The 26,082-nt window shown below is 40.3% G+C and overlaps 1 pseudogene; it reads left to right on the forward strand.

Annotated features, from left to right (window-relative positions):
• The first annotated feature begins 23,747 nt into the window (after positions 1-23,747).
• Positions 23,748-24,932, forward strand: LOC134492405 (dnaJ homolog subfamily A member 1-like; annotated as a pseudogene).
• Positions 24,933-26,082: the final 1,150 nt, after the last annotated feature.

Consider the following 26,082-nt stretch of genomic DNA (forward strand, 5'->3'; position numbering starts at 1 on the left):
AGATTTTAAATAAATATGATGCTCCGTGACACTTCTCTTGCCTCAAGTTTAAATAAGCAGAACTTCAGATTATTCAGACTTTATCCACAGTGGTGAGAATAGTATATTGTTGTGAGCTATCCAGAGTTGTGTTTTATACACTAGGCAAATATATAAGGCAAATAAATAAATAAAGCAAGCCTCTGCTTCACCCTTGTTGTTTATTCGTTTAGTCGCTTCCAACTCTTCGTGACTCCATGGACCAGCCCACGCCAGAGCTTCCTGTCGGTCGTCAACACCCCCAGCTCCCCCAGGGACGAGTCCGTCACCTCTAGAATATCATCCATCCATCTTGCCCTTGGTCGGCCCCTCTTCCTTTTGCCCTCCACTCTCCCTAGCATCAGCATCTTCTCCAGGGTGTCCTGTCTTCTCATTATGTGGCCAAAGTATTTCAGTTTTGCCTTGAATATCATTCCCGCAAGTGAGCAGTCTGGCTTTATTTCCTGGAGGATGGACCGGTTTGATCTTCTTGCAGTCCAAGGCACTCTCAGAATTTTCCTCCAACACCACAGTTCAAAAGCATCAATCTTCCTTCTCTCAGCCTTCCTTATGGTCCAGCTCTCGCAGCCATATGTTATTACGGGGAACATCATTGCTTTAACTATGCGGACCTTTGTTGTCAGTGTGATGTCTCCGCTCTTAACTATTTTATTGAGATTTGTCATTGCTCTTCTCCCAAGGATTAAGCGTCTTCTGATTTCCTGACTGCAGTCAGCATCAGCAGTAATCTTCGCACCTAGGAATACAAAGTCTTTCACTGCTTCTACATTTTCTCCCTCTATTTGCCAGTTATCAATCAAGCTGGTTGCCATAATCTTGGTTTTTTTGAGGTTTAGCTGCAAGCCAGCTTTTGCACTTTCTTCTTTCCCCTTCATCATAAGGCTCCTCAGTTCCTCTTCGCTTTCAGCCATCAAAGTGGTATCATCTGCATATCTGAGATTGTTAATGTTTCTTCCAGCAATTTTAACTCCAGCCTTGGATTCCTCAAGCCCAGCATGTCGCATGATGTGTTCTGCGTACAAGCTGAATAGGTAGGGTGAGAGTATACAGCCTGCCGCACTCCTTTCCCAATCTTAAACCAATCCGTTGTTCTGTGGTCTGTTCTTACTGTTGCTACTTGGTCGTTACACACATTCTTCAGGAGGCAGACAAGATGACTTGGTATCCCCATACCACTAAGAACTTGCCACAATTTGTTATGGTCCACACAGTCAAAGGCTTTAGAATAGTCAATAAAACAGAAACAGATGTTTTTCTGAAACTCCCTGGCTTTTTCCATTATCCAGCGGATATTGGCAATTTGGTCCCTAGTTCCTCTGCCTTTTCTAAACCCAGCTTGTACATCTGGCAATTCTCGCTCCATGAATTGCTGAAGTCTACCTTGCAGGATCTTGAGCATTACCTTACTAGCATGTGAAATGAGTGCCACTGTTCGATAGTTTAAACATTCTTTAGTGTTTCCCTTTTTTGGTATGGGAATATAAGTTGATTTTTTCCAGTCTGATGGCCATTCTTCTGTTTCCCAAATTTGCTGGCATATAGCATGCATTACCTTGACAGCATCATCTTGCAAGATTTTGAACAATTCAGCTGGGATGCCGTCATCTCCTGCTGCCTTGTTATTAGCAATGCTTCTTAAGGCCCATTCAACCTCACTCTTCAGGATGTCTGGCTCTAGCTCACTGACCACACTGTCAAAGCTATCCCCGATATTGTTATCCTTCCTGTACAGGTCTTCTGTATATTCTTGCCACTTTTTCTTGAACTCTTCTTCTTCTGTTAGGTCCTTGCCATCTTTGTTTTTGATCATACCCATTTTGGCCTGGAATTTACCTCCGATGTTTCTAATTTTCTGGAAGAGGTCTCTTGTCCTTCCTATTCTATTGTCTCCTTCCACTTCCATGCATTGCTTGTTTAAAAATAATTCCTTATCTCTTCTGGCTAACCTCTGGAATTTTGCATTTAATTGGGCATATCTCCCCCTATCGCTGTTGCCTTTTGCTTTCCTTCTTTCTTGGGCTACTTCTAATGTCTCAGCAGACAGCCATTTTGCCTTCTTGGTTTTCTCTTTCTTTGGGATGTATTTTGTTGCCGCCTCCTGAACAATGTTGCGAACTTCTGTCCATAGTTCTTCCGGGACCCTATCTACTAAGTCCAGTCCCTTAAATCGATTCTTCACCTCCACTGCATATTCCTTAGGAATATTAGTGAGCTCATATCTAGCTGATCTGTGGGTCTTCCCAAATCTCTTTAGTCTGATCCTAAATTGTGCAATAAGAAGTTCGTGATCTGAACTACAGTCAGCTCCAGGTCTTGTTTTTACCAACTGTATAGATGTCCGCCACCTTTGGCTGCAAAGGATGTAGTCAATCTGATTTCAGTGTTCTCCATCTGGTGAAGTCCACGTATAAAGCCATCTCTTAGATTGTTGGGAGAGACTGTTTGTTATGCAGAGTGAGTTGTCTTGGCAAAATTCTATCAGCCTATGTCCTGCTTCATTTTGTTCTCCCAGGCCATGCTTACCTGTAATTCCAGGTGTCATTTGACTGCCCACCTTAGCATTCCAGTCTCCTGTGATGAAAATAACATCTCTTTTAGGCATGTTGTCCAGTAGGTGCTGCAGATCCTCATAGAACTGACCTACTTCAGCTTCTTCAGCATCTGTGGTTGGGGAGTATATTTGGATCACTGTTATGTTAGATGGCTTGCCCTGAATTCGAATTGTGATCATTCTATTGTTTTTTGGATCATATCCAAGCACTGCTTTAGCCACTTTCCTATTAATTATGAAGGCTACTCCATTTCTTCTGTGGTCCTCTTGTCCACAGTAGTAGATCTGGTGGTCATTTGATGTGAAGTGGCCCATTCCAGTCCATTTCAGTTCACTGATGCCCAAAATGTCTATCTTTAATCTTGACATTTCACCAATTTTTTTGGTGTGTTGATCCTTAGAACATCGGATTCGTCGTTCACCACCAGCACCGTCAGACACTAGGCGTCCTTTTGGCTTTGAGCTAGCTGCGTCATCACGTCTGGGGCTAGTTGAACTCATCCTCTGTTCCTCCCCAGTAGCATTTTGACCATATTCCGACCTGGGAGTCTCATCTTCCAATGGTATAGCGACATATCTCTGGTTGTACTGATCCATTTAGTTTTCACGGCAAGAATACTGGGGTGGGTTGCCATTACTTTCCCCAGGGATCGCCTTTAGTCTGACCTCTCTGTCATGACCTTCCTGTCTTGGGTGGCCCTTCACGGTTTAGCTCATGGCATCATTGAGGTGCTCAAGCTCCAGCACCACAACAAGGTAACGATCCTTTTCTGAAGGCTTCACCCTTAAAAATACAAAATAAAACAACGGACTACTTCAAAAAGGATATAGCTACCAATATTCTCTGTTTTTTCTAACTTCAGCAGTACACTATACTGTAATTAAAACCATACATGATACTATATTTTTTGAGGAACAGCAACCCAAGAATTTTCAGAGTGATCTTTAGTTGACTACTGTGGAAAACAGGATGCTGCCTCAGACTTACTTTTGATCTGATCCAGCAGATCTTGTCTAAGATTTCTAAATAGTTCTGGGAGAAGACTCAAAATAAGCTAGCTACCTTAAAGATAATCCTCCACAGAAATTTAAGAGCTTAGCCAACATTGAAACATTAAGCCTAACTGGTTTAATCTATGAGTTTTACTTCCTCCCACATTTGTTATTTTTTAAGAAATTCTGATTTTCCATTCTCTTTGTAATGGAATTTAGAACAAACCTCCAGGGGAGGGAAGAAGGATTTACCATAGCCATCTTAAGCTAATGTACAAGCTACACACACTTTTTAACAGATCAGAGATAACTACAGCATATTTTGGTTGAACTGACTGACTTATTGTACTCTTCCAGGGAGTTACATATGAAGGTCAGAAATTTCAGATGGCAGCCCAGAGTTTAATAGAGTTTCTCCTGGAATCCTGTCACCCTTATTCTACAACATCTACAGCAGCTCATTTGTTCACAGGACCATTTCAAAGCATTACAAATCCCCTTTATTAATGCCCTTCTCGATTTGAATGCAAGATGCCTAAGGGCTACCTCCCCATATACCAATGGGCTTGTCTGTTTTAGATCTAATCTTAACTTCACCTTGGCAGAAATGACACCTTCTCAGTACATCTGAAACTGTTCCCTTCTCTTTTTATTTAACAAACCAACTACGCATGCTGAAAGAGTATCCTTCCCAAGGATGCAGTTGACAAACTCTACTTTTAAAGTGCTTTTACTCCCAAAGATTATTTCCATTTTTACAGCACTTTATGTCTTTTATAGGTTTGTTTTATTTTTAATTCTTGTAAACCTTTGGAGCAACAAAAAAGTATTAGAAAGCTAGGGCATATCTTTGTTAAGACAATCTTCCCTCTTTCCCATTTCACATATAATTATTGAATTAAAACCTTAGTGGGGCATTAAAAATACAAAACCCATTTCCAGGATATGGAACAATGAGGATTTTGACAGATAAGCACAAATTAGGGGGAAGGGGGGAGATAGTTGTTTCCTTCCTGTTTTTTTCTAGTGCCATAATTCTTCCCCCTATCCAAATTATATCTCCTCTAACTTAGATTATTATAAGGCCATGCTAAAATGACTAATACAAACAAATGCAGAAAGGAATGTAACTTTATTGCCTTCCCATCACTTCAGACAATTCATTCCTTACTATCACAAAGGGAAAAATTCATTTTTTTTGAAGCACAGTGTATACTGCTACAAATGGTATTATCTTCAAAACTAGAATAATGGTAGTGAGAACCATTTCCTAACTAAAACTTACATATGTCCAGGACAGAAATGCAAGTTTAAAGCAGATGTACATAGAAATAAACAACTGTTATATAGAACAGTGAAGTGAACTGAGAATTAGAGAGGCATATCTATTACACTAATAGGGGAAATATTGTAAAAGCCACATTTATATCTAGAAGCAAAAATGCACAGTTATCATGAACCATATGGACAGCTCCAATGTGCCAACTTTAACATCACTGCTAAGATATGCGATAGTTCAATTTTTCCAATGATAACCCTTCTGGCAGTTTAAATTTACTATTATTATTAACTTGTTCTGATTTTTTAAAATAGTTTTGAATTATTTAATTGGTTTTATAAGCTTAAAAAGCAGGGTGCACATTCTTATCTGCTCTCTAAAGAAATAATCCATCTAGCGTTGGTTGCAAATTAAAACATCTGTCCCATCTGATAGACATATCTTCTGCTACTTATGGAAGCGTCAGTGATTTCATTCAGACCCCCTGGGTATTTGGCCTTTATTGTCAAGCTCAGTTGAAAAATCTTCCAATAAACATCTCACTGGGAGTTGGCAGCTGAGGAAATATGGCTCTCCTGCAGCGGGTGACAAGCCCACAAGTTGTGAATTATTACGTAACTAGTTTTCAAGCTTAGGTCTCAGAATTAGGTTGTTAAGTGATAGGGCAGAAAACCTGTTCTGTATGATCAAAATGTAAAGGCTGAATCAGACAAGACAGGAGGCAGCATTATTCAGTCCTGTCCACTCCACTCGCAAAGCTGGAAAAAGAATGGCCAAAAGTCTATTGACCCAAACAACAGGAGGAAAAGCTTCAGATTTAAATCCTGGGATAGACAGACAGACAGGACACACATGTGCATTGATTTCTGTATTGCATCAGGGAAATCTTCTGTATCTTTTTTATTTTCAATAATGGAATTTACCCAGTAGTATCAAGCCCTTGAGGTTTCCTCTGTTATCTAGTTCCTGAATGTATGGCTGAGTTTCTGGAAGAATAGAGATGTATAGCTTTGCCTGTTCTGCAGTCTAGCAGTACATAGGAAATAATTCACCAATGATATCCTTCCTATTTTCAGTTTTTTCCAATTAGGAAAACAAGGATCTTGGGAACATCAACTTCCACCTGAGGCATAAAGTCAGATCCTGAAGCCTGGAGGAAAACATCAAAAACAATAGAAGATAAAAATATCTCCAGTCCTCTAATCCTGTGGGTGAGATTAAACAATGCTTCAATAGTATAACGTTGTCTTATCATTGTCTTAGACAGCTGCTACTTTGCACCTAGTACAAAGGGCCAACCACTCTGTAGTTCAACATCAATAGTTATGCCTTAAACCTGCTCATCAACAGCCACTAAATTGCTGCTGGGCTAGAGCTACCAGTGTGTTGCACTGTTGCTGCCTGACAACAATATTTTGCCAAAAAATATCCCATAGTGTTTCAATTTGTTTCATTAAACTTGATTTAAAAAAAAACCGAAATGTCATTCTCTCCCACCCCTAAAGAGACCTAAGGTGTCCCTACCTTGTGGAACATCCTCCCCTTGATGATCCAGCAGGCCCCCACCCTTTTAGACTTCCAGAAGGCCATCAAGACCTTTACCCAGGCACTCAGGTAGAACGATGGGAGCCTATGATGGCTGTTGGGGCATCCCAGGAGATAACTGAGGCATTCGGTATTTTTAGTTCTTGGTTTTAGGTTTGGTTTTTCTGGTTTGTAGTTTTACAGTATTATTGTTGTGAGCTGCCCAGAGTTGTGCTCTAAGATGGTCAGCCATACAAGTCTTTTAAGTAAATAATAAATAAATAAATAAATAAATAAATAAATAAAATAAATCTTTCACTACTGAGTTTTGAGCCTGCCTTATTTATGAGTTATGGGTAGGCCCTGGGGTGGATGCATTTTCCGTCTCTCAGTGTATTGCCATCTTTCCCAGAATCCATAGCCTCCCACGCTTCTCATGCATCAATTAGATCCCAAGGAAGGGAAGTGATAGGGAAGAAAGACCCTCCCTAGGAGGGTTTTTGTTTTCCTCCAAATCAGGCAATTTAGACAGCAGAAGAAAATAGCAGGGAGAGCTGTGGAAGAGATAGAGAACTGCGATATAGGACAAGAGCAGCATCACCTTGCAACAAGCTTACTTCAAAACGTACCATCTAGAGATATTCTAAAACAATGCAGTGGAAAAAAAATAGATGCCTTTTTTGTAGGAAAAGAAAAATTAGCTGAAACAGCATTTGGGACAGTATCAAATTTAGGATTATGCAACCCCTTTGAAAAAGGTGCTTGGGACATGTGGAGCACACGTGATGTACCTCATTTTGAAACATTAAAGCAGCCACAGCATTTTCCAATCTTACATAGTACACTGCTCCCAGCTATCTCCACTCTCATGTGCATGACCGTCTATGAAAAAGAGGTGGTTGTTTCAACAATACCCTGAACCTCAGGATGAATTCAATCCACCGCTGACAGCCTAATTTTCAAGACACCTTTCTTCTTGGGGGAAGTAAAGAACCAAATGAGGGCCTTAACTCTTATCAAAGTTTAAGGCACCCTTAAAACCCATTTAAGGCCCAACTTTAGGATCGTTTTTCTCCTTTCTGTTAAGGTAAAAAGCAAAAATGAGTGCTTACAGCATCAATTTCGCTCTTTCAGCAACTCTCCTGGAAGGAAAGGCTTCAGAAATGTTGGACCTGGCCTTGCTTTCCCATCACATTTTATTTGTGCTCATAGACCAGAATTCTGTATAAAATATCAAACAATAAAGTTTTTATAAAACTAAAATAATAAAAAGAGATGTGGATAGCTAAATGCCTTCTGGCATGGAAACATCTATCAGAAGTTAATTATATCCAGAATTAACTTACAGCTCTCATGATTGAACAGCATTTCGGTACCTTTTTTGAGTTTTCTAAGGATTTATCAGCTAATAAAGAAAAATATATTCTCTTCCAGAGCAATATAGGAGTGATATTAATTTCAAGTGCTATAAATGGCACAGCAGAGCATGTGATGATGATCAACAACAGGAGCAAAGTCAGGGCTGGAAGGAAAGGTGACTAAACCTCCCTTCCAGGATCCTTGATGGCAAAACATTAAGCCTGTTCTTCTGTGAGAAACAGAGAATGTTGTATACACATAGGACCAGAAAAAGCCTGTTCCAAAAGCCACTATTACAGAGATTAGAAATTCTGCTTGCTGGTCATGCTTCCTACAACTGCAGGCAGGACAAAAACAGAAACGACAGCCCTCAGGGGGGGAAAAGATTCTACTCTATGCCATGCCTTATCTATCCAGGGTTTACTGAATGCATGGCAATTTGCTGGATTCACACAAGATCCTAAGCCATAAACCATGGTTTCCATCCACAATGACTGTTCTTGCAGTTTCCTCACTGCTTGTGCCAGTGCACAGAATCAATAGATTGGTATATAGAATGAAGCAAAGCAGGAACCAACAGTTCCCAGGCTAAAGAGAACTATTATATCCACACAGATCAGGTGCCCCCCAAAATTATCAAGAGAACAGCCAAGTATCCATTGACTCAGAAAAGTGGGAGGAAAAAGCCTAACATTTAAATCAGGAAGCACAGACTTATACAAGGGCTTTGATTACAATCTACTGTAGTAGCCAAATCTTCCAGGTGCTTATAACTTACTTCTTGTGTTTAATAAGACTAATCATGCCAAGCCATATCTGTGTGCCTACTGCAAAGTAAGCCTATTCCTGAATAATGGTTTAAGTATCTGGAGAGCCACATTTTACAGCCATGCCAGTGAGATCCTTGACAATTATTTTGTCATATGCAGCTAGGAGTTTCCAAATAAGCATTCCTGCTCAGCACAGGCTCCATTCATCAACAACATCTGGTTCTATAAATTCCTGCTGGCGTTGTATGTTGGCTTATTTTCACATTTCTTTTACTCTGAAAAATGCAAACAAATTTAAAGCAGTGATGAACTTCATATGCATTATTATTTTCAAGAATAGCACAACCATTCTTTTTATACTGGAGATTATAATGTTCCAAATAGAAATGTGGGAAAAGAAAAACCTTTTAAAAAATCCATTTGTTCACTGGAAAAGAAAAGTAAGCTTCAGCAATAACTGCTTTCAAAGTAATCAAATGAAAATCCTTAGAAGCACAAGTTGCTGAATGGGATTGTTTCCCCAGTTTTACAGAATACTCATTTAATCTGCTGGACCCACTGTGCAATTTCCTGTAGCTAAAATTCTGTCCTACCTGCACTTCAATAAATTCAGCTAACTTGACGATATTTCTGTCTGTTCCAGAGGAAAAAATACAGGGTTTGGACTGGAGAGAATCTGATTCAAACTCAGTCAGACCTCCTTCCTCTCCAGACAAACCTTATTTTAAATGACTCTCCATGTCTGGGAACAATCTCAGCCTTAATCAGAGCATAAATGCAGGTCACACATATCAAAGAACAGACTTTACTGCACAAAATTCCTATGGAACTAAGGAGTCCATTGTAGATGGTACTATACTGATGGGCTCTTTTTTTCCTAACCAAGAGCAGAGTAAGAACTGGCAGCAGATTTACTATCAGGAGTGAAGCTTATAATAGATAATCTTGTAATATATTGTTCTGGCAGAAAAAGCTTGCAGTCCATCACTGAAAATCTTGAGTATTAATAAGAGTAAAAGATTGGAGTATCAAATAAATAAGCAAGTAAGTCCTCTGCTTCTATCCAACTGTTCATACTATTTTCCCTAATAGACTTTAAAGTTATTCAGTTGAGAGAATTTCATATCACAAGAAACACAGATATACTACTGAAAATGACAAGCCTTTGTTAATTCCCCTTTCCGTACAAGCCAACACATTCCATGTTTGGTGGGAGTACATTTGCCTATATATTCCTTACACATTTCCCTATAAATTTCCCAATAATTTAAGCAATAATGGGGGCGAGAAATTCAATCTCATGTCAGCAGTACATAACAAATCAGAAATAGGAATAAATGTTCTGTCTTATGGATAGGACCCACCAATTGGTGGCATAATCCCTGAGTATCTGAACCAAACGTAAATACTTGATTAATGATGAAGCAGTTGTATCAGTGTCTACCTTTCAAACTACGATAGAGTCCATGTGGGAAGCATGGGATTTGTTATGAGTTTTCAAGTGTATATACAGTATGTCCAGCAGGAGATGGCATGTTGCGGGTCCCATCGGTTAGGGAGTTTTGTCGGGTAGGACCTAGGAAGAAAGTCTTTTCTGCCATGGCCCCCATCCTGTGGAATATCATTCCCCTGAAATGAGGCTGGCCCTTACCCAGAAGACCCTTAAAACATGGTTCTATCAAGTAGCTTGGTGTTCCCATGATAAAGTGGAGCCTGCTAGATAGCTACAGTATATGGTAAGTTAATTGAATGCACTCTTTGTATGTATTTCCTGCCATTCCATTTTTATTTTGTTTTTATCTTTTTAAATTTAAATTGGTTGTTTTAATGGTTTTTTATGTATTTTGATTGTTCTATTATGTATGCCACCCAGAGTCACTACATGAGATGGGATGCTATTCAAATATGACTGATAAATAAATATGCATATACAGTATATTCATATACATACTAATTTTTCAGTGTCTTGCTCTTTGTAACCCGACAGTCAAATGCAAAGAGACCACCCATGAAATCCCAAGGATAGTTACGTCCAAGTTAAGACAAAACAGTGCTGTATTCATCTGCTTCCTTACAGACATTAGCCAAGTAGAAAATTATATCCATTAAATGGGAATTGCTTTGCAATAACATTTGCATCAGATAATGTTGCTGGATTGTATTTTGCTAAAGTCAGACATTCATGAGTATACAGGATTTTATGGACATGACAAGGAAACATGCTGACTTTGGATTTTCGAAGACATGGGAATAAAATGAAAGTTAGAAAGCTGCCACTCAGTTATTCCCTTATAACAGCTCCTATAAGTGATATGTGTACTGAATGAGGGAGACAGTACTAACGCTTTAAATTCTCCATTGAATCATTCTTTCATTTTGCAATATATTACCATAAACCTGTTATTGCATATGTTGTTCATTTATAAACCACACCGTATTACAAAGAAACCAAGATAAAGCATATACTTCCAGACTCTGGAAACAGATATTGCACTACTTGATAGAAAAGGAGAACACACAACAAAACAAAATCACTGAAACAGCAGGCACAAAAATAAAATCAATGATGTCAGTAAGATCTAACCAAAGCCATAGAGCTATAATAAATGCCTACATAAATTTAGAGAGAAACCAAATAACTTCCCTGGCAGCAGGAGCTAAAATTTAATGGCAGGAGAGACACCAACTGAAAAAGCCATTATTATCATCTTCATCATCATCATCATCATCATCCTTATGTGTTTAGCAGAAGACTTCAGGTTACCACAGATAGTCAAGCCAGTCTTCCTCTACCTGATGCCATCTTGATCTGTTGAATTTCAGCTCCCACAATCAGAACTGAAGGACATCAGGTTCAAGAATGACAAGTTCAGGACATGTGACTCACTTGGCAACTTGTTCTACTACTTGCCCATTCTCTTTATATTTGGTAAAACTCTGCTAAAACTAGAAACTCCCTCTCTATAATCCAGCCCCATTATCCTCCTTCCCCAGTTGTGAAAAATTCTGGCATCCCAATTCTTTAAAGGTGGGACAGGAGACTAGTATACTGACCATTCCAGCATTAAAAAGGTCTGAACAATTAGCAGGTTTTCATCCCAAGTTTTAAGAGTGTCTACCTGTTGCTTTAAAAAAAAAAAAACCTGGTTCCAAAACTCTATCTCCTCTACTCTTCTGCAGTAAGACAAACTATAAGAAATAATGTTAGCACATTACAGCTTTTCCACACTTCAGTAGCCAATGATGTGGAAACAAAAAAAAGGTATAGTGGAATGGAGCAGATTAATGCAATAAAGGCTGAGCTGACTATTTCTTCATTGCCATCCATCTTTGCTTTGAAAAATTTGAGGGAGTAGCAGCAGCAGAATAAAGGCAATCAAAAGGGGGGGAAAGGCATAAAGGACAGCTACTGAAACAAGCAATCTGGCAAAAGGTGATAGTAAAAGACAACTATTAAAACCAGCAATGTGGCATAACATCATAAATTATCTATGTATCAAACCAATTTCTGACTTCTTAAAAATACTGAACAAACGTAATGATATGTTATTAGCCCTCAGTTTTATTCACAGTGTGGCCCACAACTACCCTACTCACATTGTAATACAAATCAGGGAGGGGGGATGCTTATCTGTCAGTTTTCCAATGTATCTGATTAGCCTGTGTGGGAGAATAATCAGAACACTGGATTAGAAAGGACTTTATAGCTCACTCTAGGAAGGCTTTTCTGAGGGTTGTACACATGAGCCACACCGGTCATTGTACAGGTCCAACATTCTTTGCTCCCTTGATTCATGGGTTAAATGTAGATGGTTTTCAAGTTGTTCAAATTTACAGCTGAATCACTTTTCAGATACATGTCCCTACTGTAGAAGAGCAAAATGAAACCTTGGTGGATCAGCCTAGAAATGTATTTTGCCTAGCATTCTGTGTCACACAGTTGTGAACAAGGGGTATCTTAGAAGCTCAGAAGTGAGACATAGAGCCAACAGAAGAGAGTATCTGTAGCTCAGGGTTGAACTTTGGAGTCCTTGGTGCTCTCTGAGCTTGGATGTTTGCTTGTAGATGTTTCATTACCCAACTAGGTAACATCATCAGTGAGTGTGGGGTTTCCTCCCTGTTTATATACAGTAGCTTGCCCTGACAGTTTTGGTGGGGATGTGGTTTTCTCCTTGGTAGTTCCTTGATTAGGGTATTGTTTTCTGCTTGTTTGTCTGGCGTTAATCCCTGCTTATCTGGGTGTTGGCTGCTGGAGGGGATGTGTTCTGGTTTTTCTGTTTCCTTCTTACCTTTTTTATTGTCTCTTCTGAATGATGTGTAAATATGGTTTATTTCTATGGTTAGAACTGCCCATGTGTTGTAAGATTAAGGAGTTTTCATTGTGTCTTCTGACTGCTAGTTGGTGTTCATGGATGCACCCTACTAGTCTTCTGCCTGTCTGTCCTACATAGCGGCTGTTATAGTCCTTACACTGTATGTTGTAGATGAGTCCTATTTTTCCTTCTTGGGCTATTGGATCTTTTGGTTTACCTAAGATGTTTTGGAGGGCTTCAGTTGGTTGTTCTACCATAAATCAAAACCATCTCAGAAACTATTAAGACTATTACAACCACATGGCATCACTGTACCACACAAACCAACTAAAGCCCTGGAACTTCAATCCATTCCGACTAAGGATTGTAATTCCACTATGTAGAGTGCATCCATGAACACCAGCTAGTGGTCAAAAGACATGATAAAGAGTCCTTAATCTCACAACTCATGGACAGACTCAACCGTAGTTTCAGCTGGGAAACTCTGAGCATCCTAGACCAAGCTAAATCCAAAAATGCTAGGGAATTCCCGGAAGCTTGTCGTTCTGACAAATCAGTCATCAACAGACACACAGAAATAAATCATATTAGCACCAGACAAACAATCAAGCAGAAAACAATACCCTAATCTAGGAACTATCAAGGAGAAAACCACACCCCCACCAACACTGACACAGCAAGCTACTGGATATAAACAGGGAGCAAACCCCACACTCATTGGCACTGATAATGTTACCTAGTTGGGTAATGAAATGTCTGCAAGCAAACAACTAAGCTCAGCACCAAGGACTCCACAGGATATAGAGCATTAGCTCTTTTACACTATCACATCCTAACAATTCTTTTAGTACGCTACCTGATTCTGAAGAAACTGTACATGTTGGAACGACCTTGGGAGACAGGAGGATGAGCCACAGACTGGACAGCCATCATGTAAAAGATATCTCAGTCCACAGAAGGAGTGGTGGGGGGGAGTGGAAAGCATTTCAGAAAGGACTCTCCCCAGTTTTCCAGAGTAAAAGGAAAGGAGGAGAGAAATACTTTCAATTTGCAAGATTCTGTTAATATAACCTTACAATAAAGATAAGAGCTAGCATTCATTGTTATGCTTCTTGTCTTGACCACCTCAAAGGGCTAACACTACTAGACATCCTCCATTATTTTTTCTGGTCACTTTAAAAAACCACCTAGATTGGTGTCTATCGGACAATCAGGGGACAGGGATCATACTTTAATTATATATTGTGTGAAGTAGTTTCTCTCAATTTAGCTTCCATTAGATGCTCAGCCTAATCTAGTCTTCTATTCATCTGCTCTATGGTAAGGGTACAAATGTAAATAAACACATACACACACAGTGACAGTAATACTGCAGCAGATAGCATTCCACTCAAGCTCAACACCTGAGTTAATTTGGTGCAGTTGGAATAGACTGAAGCCAGTCCATGCTAATGTACTATTTTACTGAGACTGGCAAGAAGCCAAGGTGTATATATCAGTCATTAATAAAAGATTTCTCAACCTGTTGGCTCTACATATCTGATTTCCTATGCAAAAAAGCTTACGCCACAGCTGGACTCACAACAACCAGCTGTCAAATAAATTGCAAGTAAGGTTACAACCAACAGTACTAGCATCCTCCATTACCTTTTTTTTTCTTAAGAAAAATTACTAAATGATCTAAAAGATGAAATGATTTGAAAGCTGTGTTTTGATATGCCAGGAGGATTGCACTAAGTCTTGTTTGATTAAGTGCTTTTCTTAGATAAGTAGAGAAATGTTTCTAATCATTACGTTTTAGCATCATTTCTTCTCTAAGACAAAACAGTGTTATAGATGTACGTAAGCTACAAAAATGATATTCAAGGGCATTCCCTGACATGCAACCTATCCCAAGCATATCATCATCATTGTGCCAAATATTCAAGATTTAGAATGGCTTATAATGGCACATTGAAAACAATTAACTCTATAATGAGAAATCACTGAAGAGACAGGAACTATGTGTCACCAAAGAAAGAGCTGCATAACCTTTGCATGTGCCATTTTTAGATATAGCTATATATTTAGAAATAATTCCTCTAGTTAGAAATACTATTCAACTCACTAAAATGGGGAGGACTGGAACCAATCTGTTGACCACATGTTAACTACTGATAGACATTTGCCTTTTATCTTCCAGGAAAAATGTAACTGGTTATTCCCTTCAGATAATTAAAACATTGGTGACCTTAAAGGAAAATACTGCGTAATTGCTAGAAATGATAAAATTCCAGTTTGTATATAGAGGGGTCAGTTGCTCTATAGAGCAAATGAGGTAGAAGGATTTATGTTCATGAAGGTACTGTAATGTTATTGCTGTTCTTTCCTTTAATTACATAAATGGGACAACTATGTTTGTTGTGACATTAAGCAGCAGTGTGAATTCAGTGTCAGGGACAATCAGCTCTTCAAGACAACTCTTGAAATTCAGGTTACTTTTAATGTAAACTGATCCAGTTTAATAGATAAATAAATACAATGGAGTAGCTATAATATTCTGAGGTTTCTTATTTCATGAGATTTATATTAGGTGGCCCTCTATCTCAGCATTATTCTCAGCCATTCCTTCCACAACTCAGAGGTAAAAGATGCCTTGAAAATTATGGGGGGGTCATGACAGATATCTATCAAGGTGATGAATTAAAAGAGAAGTGGGGGAAAAGCACCAAAGGAGGTGGCAGCAAAAATAAAAAACACTTTTCACCCTCCCTGAGGATATAGCATATATGACATCCCCAGGAGAGCAAAGGGATATGAAGTCAGAGCTTCAGAGTTGCTTGAAATGAAACAAAAAAATAGGTTCAGTCTGGGTAAAGACTACCCATAACACACTATGCACATGACAGATGGTTTTTTGTTCAACTGCTTGAGCCAAAAAAATGCCCTTCATGCCCAGAGAGCTGACAATAGAAGGCAGGCTTTATAAACTTCTAATTGATTCCAAATGCATTATTTAGTTTGATTGGCTACAAAAGCCAACATTAGGAGGTTAGGCCAAACTAAAGAGTTTGAGTTATATTTTTAACAGAGCCTTTTACCTGATTTATTAAGTGATAAGAGAGAGACAGAATGAGAGGATTGGAAGAACCTCAAGAGGAGCCCTCAGGAGGTCATCCAAGTAAACCTTTGTCAAAAGTTCATCATCCCTGAGATCACACTTTACATTTTTAGCCTTTCCTGAGGTAAAAGTACTACCTCCTGTACTTCTGTGTTCAGTATGTGTGTTGTGGGGGGAAGGAAGAGAAAACTTTAAAGGACAAGAATAAGAGACACATCTAAAGAGCGCTTCATAATGATGTCAGACAAAGCTAGTTCGTTATAACTGCTTCTGGAAATATGCACAAAGCATATCAAGAAATACAATTGTATTGTTTCCTTTGTTAAAACATCTTGCTTCCTTTGTTAAAACATCTATACAGGTAGTCCTCAAGTTACAATGGCAATTGGGACTGTAATTTCTGTCGCTAAGCAGACTGAAATCTGAATCGCAGTGGTCATTAGGCGAGGACCTCCTCGCAACTTCCTGCCAGCTTCCCACAACCAAAGTCAGTGGGGAAGCCAGCAGGAAGTTGCAAGTCTCAGGCAGCTCGCAAGCAGGCCAGCAAGCAGGTAAGTGGTGCTGCCGGGTGGGGCAGGGCATGGTGGGAGCACAGCAAGGCTTGGGATGGTTGCTGCCAGATGGGGGACGGAGTAAGGGGGTGCACAGGGGTGCAGGGAAGGTGTGGCAAGGCTCAGAGAGGGTGAATGGGGATGCACAGCCAGGCTTGGGGAGGGTGTGCTGGGGTACATGTGAGGCAGGGAGGTGTGGTGAGCTCAGGGAAGGTGTGTGTGGGTTGCGCACAAGGGCGCAAGGGAAGTGTGACGAGGCTTGGGGGTGCAAGAGAGGCACGGCGAGGCTTGGGGAGTGTGCATGGAGGTGCATGAGTAGCAGGGGAGGCAAGGCAAGGCAAAAAAGTGCTGGACCCCTATTTGCATCCCAGCTTCAAAGAGGTCTGCAGTCAGGTTCTAAAGGAGTTCATGGTAGACAGATGCCGGTGGAGCTCATATTGTCTACGTTCTGCTCCCTCCTGGGGCACTTCATTTGTTTGGTCCTTTCTTCGCTCACAAAGGGAGTGAGCAGTCATGGAAAGCTACATGATAAAAGTGCTGCACTGCTGCTGCTGTTTGTGGATGAAATGTAAACCATACAGGCAAACGCATCTTCCAATAGCTCCTCTAGCAGCATATCACTATCTTGTTCAAACCCAGTAAGTTCTGCTCAGGGCAATGGTTGCTTTGATTGATTCTGGCTTTAAAAATGTAAATGCCATCAAAAACTGGCCATGGACCAGGAGTCTCAAATTTGCCGCCCTCCAAGTTATTTTCCGTGGTTTGCAACAGTGTTTTGTTGGTGCTTAGCTGTCGCCCAGCAAAGCCACAGTGCCAAGGCTCCCCCTCCAGAAGGGGATTGGCCCAGCGGCCTTAGGAGAGCGACAAATCTGCTCATCCTGGCCTGGCGGGTCTGCCAGTGGGGTCTTGTTGGCCGGGCCATGCTGTCAACATCCAAAGGCTTCTTCTGCCAATCACCATCCAGGAACCCTAGTCTATTCTTGCTATTCCCAGTGGGCACTGCTTCTGAGGTGGAGATGCCAAGCTTTCTGGGTAGGAACAGCAGGGAGGCAAGGCTTGGCCAGGAAGATGAGCTGGGCTGCCGAGGAAGGAAAGGAGGTGGCAGCGGAGGATGGCCTGGTCTGACCATCTTGCCACAGGGGTCTCTCTGCAAAAAGGAGTGGGAAAGACAACAAGCCAGCAAAGAGGACATCTCTGTTAGGGGAAGAAGGGAAGGAAGGGCTCTGCCAGCGAAGGAAAGAGAAGTGAAAATAACTAACAAAAAAAGGCTGAATGAAAGAACAATCTCTCCAATCCACAAGGAAAGAGAAGTGAAAGAAAATCAGGCTTTAAGTTATATGAGTCTCCTAGGTGATGATGTCATCTCTGTAAACCTCGTGGTTGCTTCATGGGTGTCCTTGTAGATTATACAAATCCAGGAGCATGATGCAGATACTAAAAAGGCAAATCCTCTCTTGGAGACCACATAGTCCAGATCAGAGAAGTAATTGTTCCACTCTATTCTGTCCTAGTCAGACCCCACTTGGAATATCCTGTCCAGTTCTGGGCACCAGAGTTAAAAATGGATGCTGGCAAACCAGAGTTCAGAGGAAGGCTGTCATGGTTCTACAATGTCTGCATGGGACATGGTTAAAGATCTGGATACATCTGACCCGTGGAAGAGATGGCTGAGGTGAGATATGGCAGCAGTTTCAAATATTGGAAGGGCTGTCACACAGAAGAGGGAGTCAACTTATTCCCTGTTGCTCCAGAGGGAAGGACCAGAACCAATGGATTAAAACTCCAAGGAAGTTCAAGCTAGACATCAGAAGGAATTTCTGGACTCTACAGCTGTCAGACAGTAGAACAGGCTGTCAATATAAAGTGGTGGATTTTCCTTCTGTGAACAAGATTAGATGGTCATTGTCAAAAAGATGCTATAGTGGACCTGACACTGTGCACAGGGTTGCTCTAAATGACCTCTGATCTATGATTCTATTACCTATGATTTTATGATTCATTTAATATCTTGGCCAAGCTCATTTAATATTTCTTCCTTAAACTGATCTGAGCCTTCCAGAAGGAAAGATTTATCTACATTACCTTCTTAACTGTCATTCTATTTTCTAGAGTAATTTGGTTTTCAATGTTCTCGTACACCCTTCTTTATTCCAGAGCCCCAGATTTTCCATTTATATTTTTAAAAATTAACTGAGAACTTTGTCTTTTTTTATTTCCTAAGTTTTAGCACCAAAAATAATGTTACACCAGCTTAAGGTCTGTTCAGGGAAATGATTACTTTTACATGCACACATACTTGCCTATGTATATTCCCTTTCAGGGTAAGGAATTAAAGCTGGGAAATAAGAAAAAAGTAAATCTAACTAGATCTAGTTTTCACCAACTTTATTTATTATCCTACTCTGTGCCTTTCTGTCCTTGCAAAACATCCTTGCTTCCACCACATTCATACATTACCATTTGCTTTTTATTATTCCTAGGATGTGATTTTAAGAATGCAAACTCCTTTATTAACTGGTCTTAAATAAGCTGCTTGCCTTCTGTGCAGAAACTGGATAGAAAGGAAGCTGGGTTAAGAAAGTGATGTCCAGATTTGAAGCTATTCTTCAGATTTGGCAAATAAGCTCATCAGCTGTTCTGCTTGGACCACGGTTCTCACAGCCCGATTGGTGGATTCCCCTGCTTCTTTATTCCTCCTGCCTATGCCAGGAAAGCAAACACCAATTGTTTTTCTCTCCATAAGCTAGTCTTTGAGAACCCGTATTTTCTACTGACAACCTTTTGAAGACCCCCTCTCCATTGATTTCTTTCTTATTTAATTGTTAATTTTCTATCCCACCTTTATTATTTTTATAAATACCTCAAGGTGGTGGACATACCTAATACTCCTTCCTCCTCCTATTAACCCCACAACAACAACCCTGTGAGGTGAGCTGGGCTGAGAGAGAGTGACTGGCCCAAGGTCACCCAGCCGGCTTTCATGACTAAGGCGGGACTAGAACTCTCGGTCTCCTGGTTTCTAGCCCGTCGCCTTAACCACTAGACCAAACAGGCTCTCTATATACTTGACACCTATATATACTGGCTCTCTTATACTTGACAGCTTCCACTCTGATGCATCCACCAGTGGACTGGTGGGGGGAAAGGGAACAGTACAGTTTTGCAGTTCTTCCTGACTCTTGCTAGATGGAGAAACTAGCAACACTCTTGTCAATTTCACCTGGTAAAAGAAAAAAGGAAATGCCCACCATTTCACCAAGCCAGGAGTTAATTTGCATTAGGGGAAAAAAAATCAGAGTTTTTCAAGCCTTCAAACAGGGGCAGGCAGCCCAGCAGCCCAGGGCAAAGTGCAAACAGCAACCATTGACCAGAGAAGAGGAACCTTCCTCATTTCTGCTACAATGCATAGTAGTCAACAGGAACAGAGGCGTTTGCCTACATGAACTGGCACACAACAGGCAGATTCTGCTTGTGCTAGCAGAAGTTAGAAAGCACTACGTTCGACCAAGAGCAAGAAAAATAGCTGGAGCTTGTTTTTACAGTGGATTGGGGTCAGGTTGAGGATGTTGTTGTGTGTTCCTGTTCTCAAGAAACAGTTAGTGGGCCATCTTTGCATCCAAGGACAACCAAGATATGCATATAAGTCCAAGAACCATGCAGTTTCCAAGAGGTGCTTTGCTTGAGCATCTCATCTTAGCTGCTTTGCAAAGTTGTGTAGTCCCTGGCCACTACTTCAAAAGAAGCAAAACTCCAGTGTTGCTTTACATTACCTAAAGCCTCCTTTGGCAGATCTTCTAACCTGCTATGAAGCTGGAAGCATTAGAAGAGGGTTCTGTATATTCCCAGCACATATAGAGAAGACTTTTCTAGCTCCTGGAACTGCTGAACCAAATCTTGAGGTACCACAGACTTACTCCACAAGAAGACCCATGCTGTCTCTTTCCATAACCCATGTATGTTATCTCCCTAGTAGTGTTTTCTCAACCTTGGCCACTTTCAGATGTGTGGACTTCAACTCCCAGAATTCCCCAGCCAGCCATGCTGGCTGGGAGATTCTGGGAGTTGAAGTCCACACATCTGAAAGTGGCCAAGGTTGAGAAACATCACGCTAGTGTGTGTCACCTTAATAAGGCAAAGTCCAGCCAACTCCCATGGGCCTACTGTTTTAACCTTAAGAAATGACAGCTTGGTGGTTCATGACATGAATTCCCTTTCCACAGACCTAGATGAAAGTTAAACCAAAAGCTTTCATATGCAGTACTCATCCCTTCAAGAAACAAGCCCCTGAGTTTCAAACATCCCTAATCTGATCAAGTGAGTTTTCTTCCCTTTCTGATAAGCAAATCAGAAGGCACACAACCATTTCATTGCCTCAGTTTTAGCTCCATACAAATCAGTCTTCAGCCACACTATAACCACTCAGCTTACGAGGAAAATATAGTCCATGGATTGGTCAATTAAATATATAGTTCTTCCATAAATGATCAAGAAAAAATGCCTGAGAATAGGCATTCTTTATTTTAAAATGGCATCTACAATTCCCTAGAACATGTGCTAAGTAAGCCATAGTAAGCTACAAGTTACTAGTAAACACAATATGAGTTACAAAAAATGTACCTAATCGATCTGCAAATTTGAGAACCAAGCCATCATTTGCCTCCATGAAAAATAGGAAGATAAAGACTGATCAGATACCACACTTCTTCCCCCCCCCCCTGCAAAATCACTCCATTTTGATTTCAAACTTGTTCATGTGTTTAGAGAAAGGCTTAATGTATATGGCAACTTTACTAAAAAAAAGAAAATGAAATAGAGAAAAAGTACTTTTAAAATTGTCTTAGCTCCTTAAACGGGTACATATCAGTCTAATTCAATCCAAATCAGGGTTATAATTATCGTTCTGCTTTCTGTACTCAGCCTGTGCAAGTATAAACTTGTATAGATGTCTTTTCAAAACAAATATTGATTTGCTGTAGTCAGAGAACAATGGATGCTAGAAGTAAGCCTGTGCTTAATAAAATTAACTCATTTATGACCTGCTAAATCAACCACCGACTCCCCTTGGTTTACAGTAATAAAAATTATACATAAAAAGAACATAAAAAATTAAAATGCCCATGGTAAAATAGTTTATTACAATAAACCAATCTAGCTCTCTAATGGAGGTGTATTGCTACTAGTCTACATCTCAGGAAGTTGTTCTGGCAAACTGTATTTCAAACTCAGCAGATTTCTTTTATATCATTACAACTTTCCTAATGCAATTCTACAGTGGGTTATTATTCTGCCAAGCTACAGTCATTGTCAGAGGTCTGTGCTGTTCTAGCAATACAGTGGTACTGAGCTGCATCAGAGCTTCCCTGCCCCATTGTACCAAAAACTACTGCTCAATATCTCCCGTTTAGAGCATTTCCATCGATCGGTCCTATTTTAGTCTACTGAATTTCTGTTTATCAAGAACAGAGATACAGTAGCTCATCTGTATTTTTTGGGAAGAGAGACATTTGAATACAAGAGATTCAAAACTCTCAAAGTAGAAGCCAACTGAAGATGAGAAAAGGGTGTCAGTTCATTCTTATGAATGTAGTGTGTTCCTTCCATGAAAATGCATTTCCTGTAGAAGAGAATATCTGTAGCTCAGGACTGAACTGTGGAGTTCTTGGTGCTCTCTGAGCTTGGTATTTGCTTGCAGACATTTTATTACCCAACTAGATAACATAATCAATGTAAGTAAGTGTGGGATTTGCTCCCTGTTTATATGCAGTAGCTTGTCCTGCCAGGTTTGGTGGGGTGTGGTTTCCTCTCTGGTGGTCTCTTGATTAGATTGTTTTTTGCCTGATTGTTTGTCTGGTGCTGATCTCTGCTTATCTGAATGTGGGCTGCTGGAGGGGATGTATTGTTGTCTTTTTGTTTCCTTCCTAGGTGTTTTTTATTCTCTCTTTTGAATGGTGTATAAATTTGGTTTATGATTTGACTGATTTGTCTGAATGCCAAGCTTGCAGGAATTTCTGGATTTTGCTTGGTCTAGAGCCTCGTGTGGCGCAGAGTGGTAGGCGGCAGTATTGCAACCGAAACTCTCCCCACAACCCAAGTTCGATCTCAGCAGAAGCTGGATTCTCGGGTAGCCGGCTCAGGTCGACTCAGCCTTCCATCCTTCCGAGGTCGGTAAAATGAGCACCCAGCTTGCTGGGGAAGATGACGACTGGGGAAGGCAACGGCAAACCACCTGCTATAGTCTGCCAAGAAAACGTCATGAAAGTGGCATCCCCCCCAAAGGGTCAGACATGACTCGGTGCTTGCGCAGGGAACCTTTTACCTTTCACCTTCACCAAGATGCTAATAGTTTCCCAGTTGAAACTGTGTTGAGTGTGTCCATGTGTTATGAGATTAAGGAGTTTTCACCATGTCTTCTGACAGCTAGTTGGAGTTTGTGGATGTGCTCTGCTAGTCTTCTGCCTGTTTGTCCTGCATAGTGGCTGTTGCAGTCCTTGCGCTGTATGTTGTAGATGACCCTGTTTTTAATTCTTGGGCTACTGGGTCTTTGCATTTCAGATAGCAGCTGGGTTTATAATCTCAGCATGATTTTTGCCGTAACCCAGTAAAAAAATCTAAAACTATGCTAATGCATATACAGTAGGCAATGTGACCATATCATCCATATTTGTTTGTTCTGCAGTAGATGGATAGAAACTGAGCTGGACTGCTCATTACCTGTTGTAGGTAGATGAAAAGGAGTGCTAATGAAATGAGTGGTGGAAAGATAAATACTAAACTACAGAAGAAACATGGGGAAGATAAATCACATCCAGTTCTTTAGGAGACCTGCTTTGTTAAATTTAAACTCCTATAGCCTCGAGGTCAAGAAAATAATATCAAGTCTGGAAAATATTTTTATTCAAAAACAAATACATCCAATAAAAGGGAAGCAGAGTGGTATTGTATATAGAGATGCCCTACGCCTATGAATAAATATGTAAGTCCTGTATATGGAATTCCTGTGGCAAAATTAAAGGAGGGTGAATACCAGTGATAGAAGATGTCAGCACAGAAGGTGGTATTTTTGGGAATGGATGGGAATTCCTTGAAAAAGAAAACACCCTGAATGCTACCTAGCCTGAGATCATCTCAGAACTTTCCAAAACAGTCACAGTTGTCTATGTGAGAGAAAGATGCAGGCAAAGGTTGGACTCAGCAGTAGTCATGAGTAGACTTATAGGGAAGCCAATCAGCCTTTCTCTTGGCCAAAAGTACAAGGTATCAGTTGTATCATGGTGAATGAGATCATACACTATGGTACACTTGGGGTAAACCTAATACCTTGCAGAAGGACCTGAAAAAGGCTTATAGGAAGCTTGCACTGAAATACATTCAGATAGGGATCCTAATAAAGAAAAAAAGCTCAAACAAATTTTATGAAATCCTTCCTGACCCCAAGAAAAGAAAATTGTAGGATAAAAGTAATGAACAAACCATAAAAGAAATTGGTAATGGACATTTTGGGTCACCTAAGGATATATTTGATATATTCTTTGGAGGAAGCAGAGGAAGGCAAAGAGAGAGGGGAAGTAAAAACGTTCATCAGTTATCAGTAACTCTAAAAGACATGTATGGCAGAATAATAGGCATAGGGCTGTACACAAAAAGGTAAACGTGGAATTCAAGGGGTCAACAAAGGTGCAGTAGAATGCTGCCTTAACTGCAGAGGAACAGGCATGCAAATAAGTATTCATCAGATAGGACCTCAAATGGTTCAGTCTGTACTTATGGAACATCAAAGCCATGGAAAGCGCATCATTCCCAAGAACAGATGTAAAAGCTGCAATGGAAGTGAAACTGTTAGAAGGAAATTTGGGGATACACATTAACAAAGGAAATAAATATGATCCAAAAATAACTTTTCATGGTCCAAAAATTTCAGTCAATCAGGTAGCACCGCTCACATTTCTATATGGTATTGAAGTAAGGAAACCGGAACTCAATTTGCTGTGGCTTACTTTATTTTGTGCATCAAAGCTGTATGGTGTACAAATGCACTGGCTTAGTATTCAGTGTTTTCTGTTTAGTATTATAACTTATATTCCCTCTTATGTATGCACCTGTATTTGTGATTCTTGTTAAAGATGTAAAACTGAAGTTTTGCATTCATCACCAGCTTAGAAAAAAAAAGATTAAAGGCATAAAAACCAAAGGTAGTGCCACTGTGAAAATTTACTCTACGCCCCCAGCCAGGCACAGAATGTAGACAATGCCTTTCTAAATCAGTTCATCAAACTTTCAAGAAGATAAGTTCAACTGGTAAAGGGAGACTTCTACTACCCTGATATCTGCTGGGGAAATAATTCACCTAAGAGTGAAGGTTCAGATTCCAGACATCTCTTGTGGTGATTTTCATTTTTCAGAAAGTGAAAGAAGCAGGGAAGTCAGCTACCCTGGACAAAATAGAGAGCAATTAGTTGATGGTCTGAAAGTGTTAAGCACCGTGGGGAAAAGTGGTCGTGTCGTGCTGGAGTTCAAGATAACTAATAGAGGAAAAGCTGACCGAAATATATCATGTACCTTATGCTTCAAAAAAGCAGGTTTTAACGAACTCAGATGAAAACTGGTCAGCATAACATGTCCTGATATCCTAAAAGATAAACCAGCCTATCAGGACTGGAGATCCCAAGGAAGATGCTGAAAGTACATTCACCAATGGTTCCCAGAGGAGGAAAACTAGGAAAAGTTTCAAGAGGTCCACATATAGGTGAATTGCAAGCTGAGAAGGAAAAGCAAGATGTATAGAAGCAGGGGCTGATAGTGAAGGAAGAGTACAAATTGATAGCTTGATTCCATGGGAATAAAACTCCAAAGGCTCAAAGAATACAAAATATGATGAAAAGGGGTGGTAGCTCCACAAATAAAGTGTTGAAGAAGCCGTTAGTCTGTTGCACAGGGAAGGTGGATAAATAATAACTGGGAATAGGGAGAAAGCAGAACTGAAACACCTTCTTTGCCTTCTCTCCCAAGAGGGAGAGGGAAAAGGCAAGAGGGCAAAGGCCCTTCCTGACGTGACTAAGGAAGATGGAAACAGAGCTCAGGTTTGATAAAGGTATCGTAAGAACCCATGCTGCTATCTTAAGCAAATTCTCAGAACCAGGTGCATTACATCCCAGGGTGCTGAAGGAGCTGACAAAAGTGACATCAGAAGTGTTGACTGTAATCTGTGAAAATTCCAGGAGAACTGGAAAAGTGTCACAAGGTTGGAAAAAAGCAAACATATTCATAGAAGAGAAGAGGGTAACCTGGGAAAATGAGACTAGGCAGCTTAATATTTGTGCTTAGCATAGTATTAGAAAGGACTGGCAAGCAGCATATCTAGGAGCACTTAGAAAAGAATTTTTCCATTGCAAGGAACCAGGATGGGTTTGTCAGAAATAAATCATGTCAGGCTAACCTTATCACTTTTTAGGAATGTACAACCAGGATAATGCTGTGAATGAAGGACACCTTGAGCTCAGAAGAACATTTGACAAAGCCTCTTGTGAGAGCTCTTGTGGACAAGGGAAAAGCGGATCAACGTAAGCCAGAGGGTACTGCATTTCAGCAGACCCGTATCTGATTGAA

The sequence above is a fragment of the Candoia aspera genome, chromosome 2 (genome assembly GCF_035149785.1).
Source record: "Candoia aspera isolate rCanAsp1 chromosome 2, rCanAsp1.hap2, whole genome shotgun sequence".
NCBI classification, from domain to species: domain Eukaryota; kingdom Metazoa; phylum Chordata; class Lepidosauria; order Squamata; family Boidae; genus Candoia; species Candoia aspera.